Genomic DNA, 12,535 nt, shown 5'->3' on the forward strand with positions numbered 1-12,535 from the left:
TGATATTAGAATATATTAGAATGTAAAAAAACGTAAAATCAGCACAACTAAGTTTCATCACCAAGGGTCGTTGTGAAATGTACAGCCAAACTTCAAAAAGTACAAAGCAAATTGTTTGGTAAATAATTAAAAAAAGAATCAACGATATCATCATTTCGTTTTGTTTTTTAACCTAAAGCGGTAGAACTGTTAAAATTGTGGTTTTAAAGAAATCCACCTATTCAACCATGCTTGAACTCAGTGATTCGCAACCTTTCATGGCTTACGGCACCAGTTAAAAATAATAATAGGATTTTCGGCATCCCAACTGGAATTTCCGTTAAGAATTTTACTGAAATGTCACTCTAAAGGAACTGGAACAATACAACTAACTTAAAATATGAAGGAAAGTGTCATTTAAAAACAATGGTCTCTAAAAGTACAAAAATGGTTGTATCAAAAAGCTTACTAATTGAGAAAAAAATCATTAAAAAAATTCTTAAAATACCTATAGGCACCCTCGAGCATTAGAAATATCACACCAGGGCGCCGCGGCACCCCGGTTGAGAACCACTGCTTTAACCGGTCAATGCAAAAACAAAAAAAGTCGAAAATGCCAATACGATTTAGTGCGACTTTATTATTTCGAAAATCGTTACACCAAATCGCAGAAAACTAAAACGGCAGGAAATGAAGGCGTGTTAGTTTATTCCTAAAAGACTGTACGCAGTCCATACCACTCGGAATTATTTATTTATGAATTAATTGCCCGCAGCCTCCTGATTTTCGACAAGAACTTCAATTGATTTTCGGCCTTGGCGGTAACTGGGGCGACTGGCCTACTTTGCAAAGTACCGAAGCAAACGGCTTTGTTTGTATTCAGTAGCGTTCAGTTTGTCTAAATTCTTTAATGGGTATTTCGTTTAGGATGGTTAAGTTTCGTTTATTATGCCCCCAAAAACGAAAAGCTTAATTTTGTATGAATAATTTTGGATAGAAGGCAATTACGCGGTAGAAAAGTAAAGTAGCGTTTAAATAAATTTATATCGTTTACATATATTTTAACATTAGTGCACTTGCCACTAAACGCATGGACATTTTTTTATTTTCTTTAAAAGCCCAACAGAGGCAACTGGATGGATTATTGTGTTCCATTGTTTTTTTTTAGTTTTAATTAGCTTAAGACATAGCAACATTGTAGATTTGAATTTGTTATACAGGACACATCAAAACAACGTTATAGTAACCTTATTAAACGAATTAACTTTATTGAAGCCAATAAGGAATCTTCTTTTTAAACCAACTTAAGTCTAGTCTAGTCGATAGAAATAAGTGTGTTAAGTCCACTTTAGTCATTGGCTAAAATAGATGAATAACAACACACGACCCAACAGGCTTACCGAAGTATCGCCTGGGTCAATAGCGTTAACTATGTACTGACCTATAAGCTTCTACAAACGTTCAAAGCCGCTGAATTTTTTTTTTAATTGAAGCCGTACAAGTTAAGACAAACCAACATTTAAGATTTTGACGCTAATAAAATAATTCGCCAATTTTTTTTAAAAAATGTGCCCAAATCAGTATCTGTATTACAAAGCAAGCATTAAAGCTATAACTGTATATTTTTGAGGTTCATTTTAGCTATCAAGTTCCTAGAGGGGCCTTATCGGCAATAACAAAACGCAGGCCAAACTGAAAAGCTTAAAATGGCATTTACATACACGGGCGGTTTTTTCAAACTTGATTGTATGCATGGTTAGTCGAAATCTAGTTATGGCGCTAATTAGTTATGCCTGTTATGTGGCAAACTCGCTGGAAAAGGTTATAAACGCCCGGCAGATCTACGGAGGGCAATAAACGGAACGATTTACGGCGCCCAGTCTGATGAAGCGAATTGACAATAACGAGAGAACAGATGCCAACACGCTGGTGCGCCGGATCAATACAATAATTGCCTGGTGCCACACGTAAGATAGCGACAGGAACCATCTCCGTGTTAAACTTTCCGCGACAACGGAGCAATAAGATCAAGAAGTGAAATTCGTGTTTTCAGTTTTCAATAATAATTGTGATATATTTATATATGCGTGTCAATTGTTTATAAGTATCATGTATTTTGATAGATATTTTACAAAAAAAAACATACTTGGAGCATTTTTTAAATAAAAAATTAACAAAAAATACTACGCTTAGTCGTTAAGCGTGTCTGATAGACTTTTAGCAACAAAAAAAACTTCAGGGGTCTTTCGGACATGACTTTTATATCAAAGAATATGAGTTTATGATAGCCTAAAAAGGACCAAATGGACCACCGATTTTTAGAGATAATTTTTTTTGTCTAATTAACAGCTGCTTTATAACAAAAGTATACTACCAACGATTTTGATCAAGAGAACTTAAATTTATATTTACAAAAAAATTACGACAAAAGCGGATTAAAGACCGAAAGCTATCGCGCGGCGCCTTCGTCAGACCAAGTTCACTTTCTTCGCGCCGCTCGAAGAATCGCCTTCGAGAGACAAAAATCGGGTTTAGTAAAACTTTGTGGAAAGTTTCAGGACAACGGCGAAGGCGGCGACGAAGCGACTCGGGCGAGAAGGCAGCTGCATCGGCCCCTGAATTATTGATGAGGGATGCTTCTGGAAGCCCAAACCGACACGTGACCATGCCATGACGTCACCATGGGGCGGGGGTGGGGAGGATTTTTTTTTTTTTGGGGGGGGTGGGTGATTCTAGGATTGACTTGATTGAAAAGTTGCAATGGGTCGACGACCCTTTTTAAAGTTTTGAAGACTTAATACCAGAAGTCGAGAAATAAACCAAAACTGAACAGCTTCTTTTAATTTTTTAAGAACTCTAATTTTGTTTAAGCAGAGGCGTTCAAATATAAAAGTCTGGTGACGTTTTGGACCAACATCTTCATAATAATGCTCCGTTCAAACCTATGTCATACCTTTTTTGAGAAACATCAACTTTAAGACACATAGCTTAAGTTAAAAATATTTATTGCGAATTTGCTACTAATACAATGTTTTTTACCGAATCGAAACTCCGGTGCCTTTGCCTGTCCTAATAAAATCGTTAGTAACGTTTATTATTGGACAACGCGAAAAGGTGGATACCCTGAGTGTGGCTCTGATTGCTTACCCCTTACCCCCCTCAACACACCAATGTAATGAGAAATACTTCGTCGGGTAAATCTATCGGCCACTCCAACATTTCATTAGGTCTCTACAAACTTACCCGGTAAGAACCACTAACGTTTTACCGTTTGTCGCTATTGAGCCGGAAAAGATTAACAAAACATCAAGGATTGCATAAAGTCTGGATCACCTGGTAAGGAATGGACGTAACAAAATGGCGAGAAGCCTTGCACAAAGGACCTGCTGTCGATTGCATGTGTCACATTAAACCACACTAAAACCAACACTCATTTATATAGTTTTGGGGTATGGCTAAAATATTGGCATCCACCAAGCAAAATGATGGTCCCGAAGAGGTGAGACACAAGGCGGTCCATGATAACTTCTCGAAATTTAATGGTCATTAACCGGTCGCATTATTTCCTGTTAAGGTACGTTGTCCACTTTGGTTTGAACAAGACAAAGCTGTTGTCCGTATTTGTGCGATATGGTGTTAAACGTAGCTCCGCTCTTCGAAAGGCAAGCAAAAAGCCAAAACAACAAATCTATACGCAGAATAACTAGTTCGTCTGGAAAAGAAACTCGGAGCGTGTATGGAGTGCAAACTCAACAACGTGATTTTCAGAAATTCCGCGGCAGCCGATTCCGATACTTGTCATTTTATCCCGATACCAATGACCGATATTTTAGACAAAAAATATCGCGATCCGATCTGATATCAAACGACGTCATTTGCCGCCAAGCAAAAATATGAAGTTGGAACGTTCAGCGGCAATTTGTTCCGGGTTTTAAATTTAAAATTTTGCTTTGATGTTAATTAGTCAACCTCCAGTTGTTAACCTACTATTGTTTGGTAAATTTTTCTATTAAAGTAGATGTAGTCGTGTTGGATCGTGCATTATGGCTAAAATTCCTTGATTACAAAACAACAGTTTTTGGCTCCCCAAAATAGCAAAACAATAGTCGAACGCCAGCTTTATAAACAATAAAACCGAGCCTTTGGTTGTAAAATTTTGAGTTGGGCCAGGCGTAGTTTTTTTGTTTATTAATGAAAATTTATAGAAAAAACTTTTGACTGACAAGTTGCGATATATTGACGACGGCTGCATGCACCGGTGTAAAATCTTGACGATTTTAAAGGAAGAACGTTGTTTCGCAAAACAAAATGTAAGTCGTTTCGAGTCAAAGTTGGGGTGAGATTCACGAAGTTACTTTCTCGCTGACGGCGCACGCAATGTAACTCGCAATAAAACGTTATTGTGCTGCATAAGCCAATTACGCTTTCGTGTTCCATAGATGTAAAAATGTTTTCGAAAATGGACTTAAAGCTTTTTCATGTACCCGCTTATTTCTACGCGGCAAAATGGTAACGAACAAGCTTTCCCTGCAATATTTGTTGTGGTCTAACTTTATTATTTTTCTTTGACTTTAAATTTTTTTTTAAAGAAATTTTTTTTTTAAAGATTGTTACACTTTTAAGTGATTTATAAATAATAATTTGATGATGTTGTTCCCATAATAGAACAAAACACGCTTCGTTCAGACCAAGTTAAAGTACGTAATATTTAACTTGGCTCAAGTTCATTTTGCGGACACATTTTTAAATGGAAACGATCGGTAGCCTTGAATTGACAAAACAAAAACGCATGACCAAACGTGAACGGCACCTGAGTAAAATAAATGTGTCTGATTAGTTGAATAGGATGTTTTATACCACAAAAACCTTGAGGATAAAAGATGGGATAAGGTCAACAACTGAGGAAGACCTTCAAAAATATCACACAATAAATATTACAGCTATAAGCTAAAAACTGAAGGCTAGCGTGGATATGACCTACTCACATCCTACCCCGAAAATTATTCGGCATTTTAAGAACCCTAAAAAAAAGGACAGCAAAAAACAGCAATGTAAAACAAGGCACACCAGCAAATGTCCAGTGCGAATTTTGTCGAGACTAATTAAGCGAGTAATGCGTTATTTCCCGGTCGCTGACCGCGCCGCAGATGGACGGCTGGATGCGTACCACACACGACGATGTACTTTCGCGGCGTATTTCATACAACGGTATGACGACGAGACGCGTGCGACATTGATTGCATGCTTTGAGCCGGCACCGGCCAAACACAACACAAGTGGCGTGCGTTGGCGATTACAGACACAGCGTAATCCTTCAAAAAACGTCGATATCATACGGGTCAAGGGCCACCTAGTTCCTCCCTTGGCGACTTTGGACCTTCACGAGGACTGCGTGCGACCAATAAGGAATGCTATTTCGTTTGCTCTACCTATTACGCCTGACTGTTCGCATTACAGCAGCCCGCGCATGTGCGACCGTGTGTGCGCACGCGCCGCTGTTGCTACTCTCCCTGTCTCATTACTAAAATCAGGCGCTGGTTTTTCTGATGATCACTTTCGATGCTGTATCCGTGAACCCTTGTTTTTTTCGTACTTCAAAGTAAAACTACAAAAGTCAGACTTGCCGTACTAAGCATTAAATCTTTTCCAAAACGAACTAAATTTATTTTTCTAAGCTTAACAACGTATTCTTTCCGGAAAAAGAAATACTAATAGATTTTCTCACAGGAAAACACTGAAAGAACATAAATACAGTTTAGGGAATGTATGCTTACTTATGCTATATGTTTTATTGCCTTAACAACAGCACGCTTATTCTTTAACTAAAAATTGTCTCTATATTCATATGGTGGGCGGACATTTCTTGTAATACGAAACTCATTTTTGAGAATTCAACAACGAAAAATCCATTCAGTCAAACAACAATTTAATCGAATATTAGCATAACCGTTGTTAGCAATACTCGTTACTGGCTAACCTTTCTACAAATAATCTCCATGGTTAGCAACTTTGCTACAAAATAATCTTCATGTTTAGTAGCTTTGCTACAAAATAATCTTCATGGTAAGTAACCTTGCTACAAAAAATCTTGAGTTAACCTTGTCCACAGCGGCAAAGCGAACTTTAAATAATGCATACAATTCCAGCACGTCAAAGCCGCTATGCGCTGCCATCCATCCAATCGATCCAGGGAAGCAAAGCAACATATTAAACCGACTTACCTGTTGTATGCAGCTGTCTCTTTCGTTGCACCTTAAACGACTTTCATTCATCAAATGGTGCGCGATCGTTTGCCGATATTATTTGATGCCAAACGCGATTTGTCAAATGTTCTAAATTGTTCGCACCGGGAGTGCAGCTGTTGAACGGAAAGGCAGGCAATAATTGTCCTCCCTAATTTGTGACGTAATACACTGACAAGATGCTAAAGAGGTCCTGTTTAAAAACTATATTTAGCTTGTTTGTAAGAACTAAAGGTGTACATCTATTACTTGTGAGAAAATATATAAATTATGCACACAGCAAAATAGTTTGTTGAAAATAATAAATTCTTTACAACGCCCTAACGCTGAGTTTTGAGTTTCAGTAACAACAAGACTATCGCTGAGTAACAACAAGACTATAACTGGTCTGCAATCTGCATACATAAAGTTTACTGTGTCAGCAAAACCAAAACCATATACCTGACCTCTCTGAAAACTGTCTCTCTCTAAAAAGTTACTGGTAATTAACGCACAATTAAAGTAAACAATTCTTAAAGCACGATCGAAACGCATTTTCGTTTTCAGTTAAAAACACAAAATATTTCTAAGGACGCATCTAAAAACTTTATCTGTCCGTAAAAGTCTGAAAACGCAGGTATTCGAAGACTTTCTGAGAAGATGCACCTGGACGAATCGGCGAGGTTGGTGCTTTCGACGGGCGCCCAAGCAGACAAGGCCGCGCCGCGCTGGGAGAGAAGTGCAGTGCACCTCAGCAGTCGGACGGCCCGGTGGCAGTAAAAATAATCGTTATTAGGCCCGGGCGCGTTGCCGAGAGCAAAGAGAAACACAGAATAGGCTGGTTCGAAATGACACGGGCTATTACAAGGCGAGCAAGCAAGAGAGAAGCGGCGCCCAGTGCATCTTCGATCCCTCTCGTAATTGGTCGCATCAGCTTCTCGCTTGCAACCGTCGCGCAACTGCAAGGCGCACAGATGGCGGAAAATAAAACGGCGGCCCGGGACCGAGCCGACCCCCCTTTATTAACTACATTACTCGCGTGCCTAGCACTTGCCACAGCCGCCGAGCATTTCTCTAAAAGTCCCCTTGAACAACTTTTTGGCGAACTCGCTCGATTTGTCTGTTAAAAGTTTTTTTGACTTAACGAAAAGTTTCCTTGAATTTCCCGCTTTATTGAGTACAACTGTAAAACTATTCGCGATATTTAAGTTGTTGCACGGTATGTTCAAGTGCAGATTTTGTTGATGGAATAGACGCCTGTACTGGAACACACAATAAGACCTACACTATCACAATATCTAAAACGGAAGAATCTGCTATATCATAGTATTACGACCAACGACATAATAAAGTCGGCAATAGCCAAGACGGAACAAGATCTCAATCGCCTGAAAAATATACCTAAACCTATAAATAACGTCTGAAACTGATGGGACGGGACAATTGGGGTCCATGGGTCTGGCATAAACCGTTTAGGTGTCGACGTTTGGGTGCCGGTGTTATGGGACCGGAATATTTGCCCCTGTTTGGGTTTAGTGGTATGCTGGGGTTAGAAGTTGGGTTAGGGTGAAAAGTATTCAGGTTGTTATCGATGTATTTTAGGGGTGGGGTTCGGGGTTAGGTAAAGGAATTGTACAGGCTTGTTTCTGATTATTTATAGGTCATATTTCGACGTGTTGAGATTTATTCCGATTTAAACGCTGTTTTTTTCAATTAGATATTAATCCTATTTTGGTCTTAATCCGAACTGTGTTTTATTTCGACGGTAATGTTATCTTATTTCGGTCTTATGGCTACAGTCCCTGTACGCCCGACCCTGGCACAACATAAGTTTGTCTTTTCGAGTTTAAAATCCGCCAGCTAATTTTCTAAAACTTGCGCGTCAAACGAAAACAATCTCGCAATAAAATATAAACCAAATCACCCTCTAAACTGCTTCTAGAAGAAGTATAGCTCGCTACGAAAATATGCGTCTAATATTGTCGACCTGCTGTTCGCCACATGCTGTCTTTACAAAACGACCTGTTTCGCGCATAGGTAGAGAGGCAATCAACAAAAACGCTTGCGCCCCGGGTAATCAGACAATACAAAGCGTGGCAGGCCCATTAAATATTTAAATTGACTAAGACGTCATTGCGCCCGGTTGCCACAGCGGACAGCAGCGCTACATCTGGACTCTATCAGCGTGCCAGAGTCGTATAAAAGGCTGGATGCTGCTGCTGGTGTTTCTTGCCTGGTGGTGGTCCGCACTTGATCTTGGGCTTTTTGTCATGTACGTCTATTTTGACACGCCGGGGATTCGTTGAATGGCCTAACACTTAACGGTGTTTATGTAACCGTTTAAAAGTGGAGGCGTTACGCTAGAAAACACGGCTAAGGCTGCTCGGGATTCGAAGTCAAGTAAGCGGACGGTGAAAAGAGGAAAACAAGTTTTCGCGCCCGAGAACTCGCTCACATAACAACACTCCCAACAAACGTCTCAGCACATTCCAGCTACCCGCGAACCGCTATTGGAAGAACATAATTGCTACTTATAGGTATGACGCAGGTTCGGATTAAAATTTTAAACACTTCTAAAACTTGGTGCCCAAAGTCAGCGTATTGCAACCTATATCTACCATTCCACCACTCTCAGAGAAACATTTCAACCTGCACCCAAGCGCTCAGGAAAATCGAAGCTTGAAGTCGCATGTAATTAAACCTATTTAAAGATAAAATAACGTGAAGGTAAAACCTAATCTAAATTAATACAATTATACCGATTCATTAAACAAAGAATCGTGGTAAAAAAACTAAACTTGTTTTTATTCAAGCTCTTAAGAAATATACTGTACAAATCTTTTTTTTCAGGGTAAATTTTTCCTAAAAAATCAGATCCTTACTTTAAAAGGTTAAAAAGGTATGCATATGTGTTCAAATGACACAACGAGTTGCTTTATTTGTGCAAAATTGTGCGACCATCACGGGATAAAACCTTATTAACTGCACTTGTTAAGAACTAACGCAATAAGTGAAGAAACCACTATTCGAAGACAATCAACTTTTTCAGTTTTGCCTAACACAATTCTTTGAATGTTGGCAAGTATAGGCTAGGAAACGGATCAATTTTTTTGTTAACATAAAGTTTACAATAATGCTTTAAATGTTAATTTACATGACATAACCACATATACATACTAAGAAACAATATATTGATTTTATTTACATACATATCAGAACTAATCCCAACTAAGTTTTAAATATATGTATTATCCCCAAAAGAGGGTATGTCCAATGTAACCGCGAAAACAAGGATGACCGGCAGCACAAACTCATTCCTTAGTCTTCTCGGTATGTTAGACATTTCAAAAATAGTTTTCGGGCAGTTTTGTGTTGATGGAATTTAGGTGGGAGTGCAGTGGCGTATTATAATTAAACATAAATCTTATCGCTGTTTCGCGAATTGCCGTGGTGTCTTCTTTCCTTCGTCACTTAGGTAACAATATTCTGTGCCTTTTCCTTTCTCCCTCATATATTTTGGGTCAGTTTTTATCGAGGGACAAGACTGATTGTGCTGTAAGGGTAACACACAATATGACGTAGAAGACAACAATAACTAAAGCAGAATAATCTATAATACCATAGCATTACGGCCAACGACCTAATAAAGCCAAATTTCCAGTTAAATCCACGACAGAATAATATCTAAATCGCCTGAATTGGACATAAACCTGTCGGAATACGTCCTAAATTCACCGGAATGTGTTTTTTCACGATAAAGTTGTTCCAGTTAGGTCTTATGGCTTGAGTCCGCTACAAGGAGCAGCTTTTAAGTGTTAATAAAAATGCTAATTGAGTAGATATACGATTCCTATCATCTGATAGGAATCAGATATGAAGGACCCAGGGACCTTATAATAGTCCTCTAAACATTACCCTAAGGCCTAAACCAACTACAGGAGTGTGGACAAGGCAAATTGAGCTTTGCTGTCTTGAAACTTCCTGCGGTTTCTGGTTAATCTCCGGTTGGTTGGTAAACATAACTCAGTGATGGGAAAGCTTTTAGTGGCCGCTGACCACATTTTGAGCTCGCAAGCTTTGTTGATCGGTGGCGGATATCATTGATTATCTCAGAAATAGCATCACAAAATTACGTCATACAGTGACATCATTAAACAAACAACTATTCAAGGTCAACAAGGATAAGCATAGAGACTCAATGTGCTTAATGCTATATAACTCGTAAACAAATTTGCATTTAAATAGTCTGTAAATTAATTTAGATTGTATTTAATAAAAACGTTAAATAGCAAAATTTGGCTGACTGTGTTTATAGGGTCCTGCAAAATCGGTAAAGACCAACAAATTTTGTTTTAGTCGATAGGCAGTGTGGTGCACATTTATTGCCTTTTACATTTACAACTGAAAAGCAAAAAACAAAGCAGAATTCCCGTATAAAGTGGTTTAAACTGCACAACTTTTTGGCCGTTGTCTAGGTTCGAAACATCACTGGTACGGTATTTCGTTAATGAACAGCGCCACTTCGCGGTAATATGTTGCCAAATTAACTGCGTAAAGAATGACAATCTTTATAATAATCTGTTATAACGCACCCTTGGTCGCAAAAAATAGGATTTTAGGTCATCTTTTACTACATTCACTATAAACACATTGTTCCAATTATATATTTCTTAGAGCAATGCTTGATACAAGGTATTTTAAATTTTCCGTTGTTTTTATCAGCGAGTTGCTTTTTCGTGTAAAAAAGAATGGAGCAACATGTAGGTCAAAGGTTCTTATCCTTTCATGCTTCGTGGCCCCCTTTAAAAGACTCCCGACCCTCGTGGCCCCCCTACTTATAAAAAAAATACCAAGAATTGTGTCTAACGTATTTTACTTGTTTTACTTCTTCACGTCAATAACAAATACAGCCATTAATCAACAAATAAATGCACTAACTTTTAAAAATTGTACAAATAAGTCATTTTAATTTAAATTAACTTAGTTAGTAATTACAAATGTTGTTTTTCGACGCCGCCAAGGTATTTTTTATATTCGGCTCATTTTGTACTGAGCCAAGCGATGCCACTACATTCGTCGAGATCATTTCTCGATTTTCGTTTTCTCAATGCGTTACTATTAGCCTACTTGATAAGCTGTGCAGTGTGCACGAAACGCCCTTGAAGGAAATTTCCAACCGTTGCACTTGGCATTGCACACTTATAACAGCATTTGTAGGCCACTTAATGATTAGGCAAAGGTATTTTTGCCGCCCGAAAAAGAGCTGACGCTGCACTGCAAAGCTACGTATGAATCAGAACAGTAATTGTTTTGCCACAGTGACAGACCTTTTACGTAACTGGCCACTCGCGGACGACCAATTAGGCGTAACTTTCTGCACCTTTCCGCGATAAAGCAAAAAAAAATGACACTAAATTCCATTTTAAACATCCCTACTGACGAGTCAAACACTTGTCAGAAAAATTGGTTACAAAATGTTAAGAAAGATTTACAGTCATATTAAAACACATGAAAGTAAGTTAACTGGTAAATTTTAAAAGCAGTGACACTTTGGTTTTCGCAATATCTAGCTACAGAGTTATGTCCGTGGCACCCCAATGACCGCTACTTGGCCCCAAGGGCCACGGTTGAGAAACCCTGGTGATAGTACAAATTACAAACGAATATATCTTTCTAGCACAATTATGAAAGGCTATTATATGTCGTCGAAACAGTAGCAACACTTCCACATTTATTTCTGTGAAATCGCTGTCAAAATGTTAGAGTCGTGGGCTATAGTTATATGTCCTTAAATATTTTCACATTGATTTGACACGTGTCGCCCTTCACGGATTAGAACTGTTGATCAGAATCAAACAAGCACCTCTTGCGCCGATCGTATAACAAACTGATAAAGCTATTTTAACTACGTTGAAAAAAAGTAATAATCGAAATTTTGAAAAACTGTTGTCCTACCAACCTAAAAAAAAATCTTGTTCGCTTTCATTTTTATAAAAATATTAAAGTGGTGTCTGAGTAAAGTATGTTTTGTGCATTGTTTGTCAGAACTAATTTAAAATGAAGACCTTATATTTTCGATTAACGTTAAATGTTTTTGCAGCAGTATAATGTTTTATTTTAAAGCTACTTCTCAAGGACAAACTTTGACAACTAGATTTATTTTAGTTTTTAAAAATTAAATCAGAATGAGCGCATTTTAGTTTTTCCAAAATAGATTAGAATTAGATCATTTTTGTTTTCTCAAATTAGATTAGAATTCCGAACTCTTCAAAATCAAAATTTAAACAAGAAATTGAACTAAAAATATATTTCATCATTTACAATCAATTTAATTC

Source organism: Ascidiella aspersa, chromosome 9 (assembly GCF_963924565.1).
Source record: "Ascidiella aspersa chromosome 9, kaAscAspe10.2, whole genome shotgun sequence".
In the NCBI taxonomy this organism is placed as follows: Eukaryota; Metazoa; Chordata; class Ascidiacea; order Phlebobranchia; family Ascidiidae; genus Ascidiella; species Ascidiella aspersa.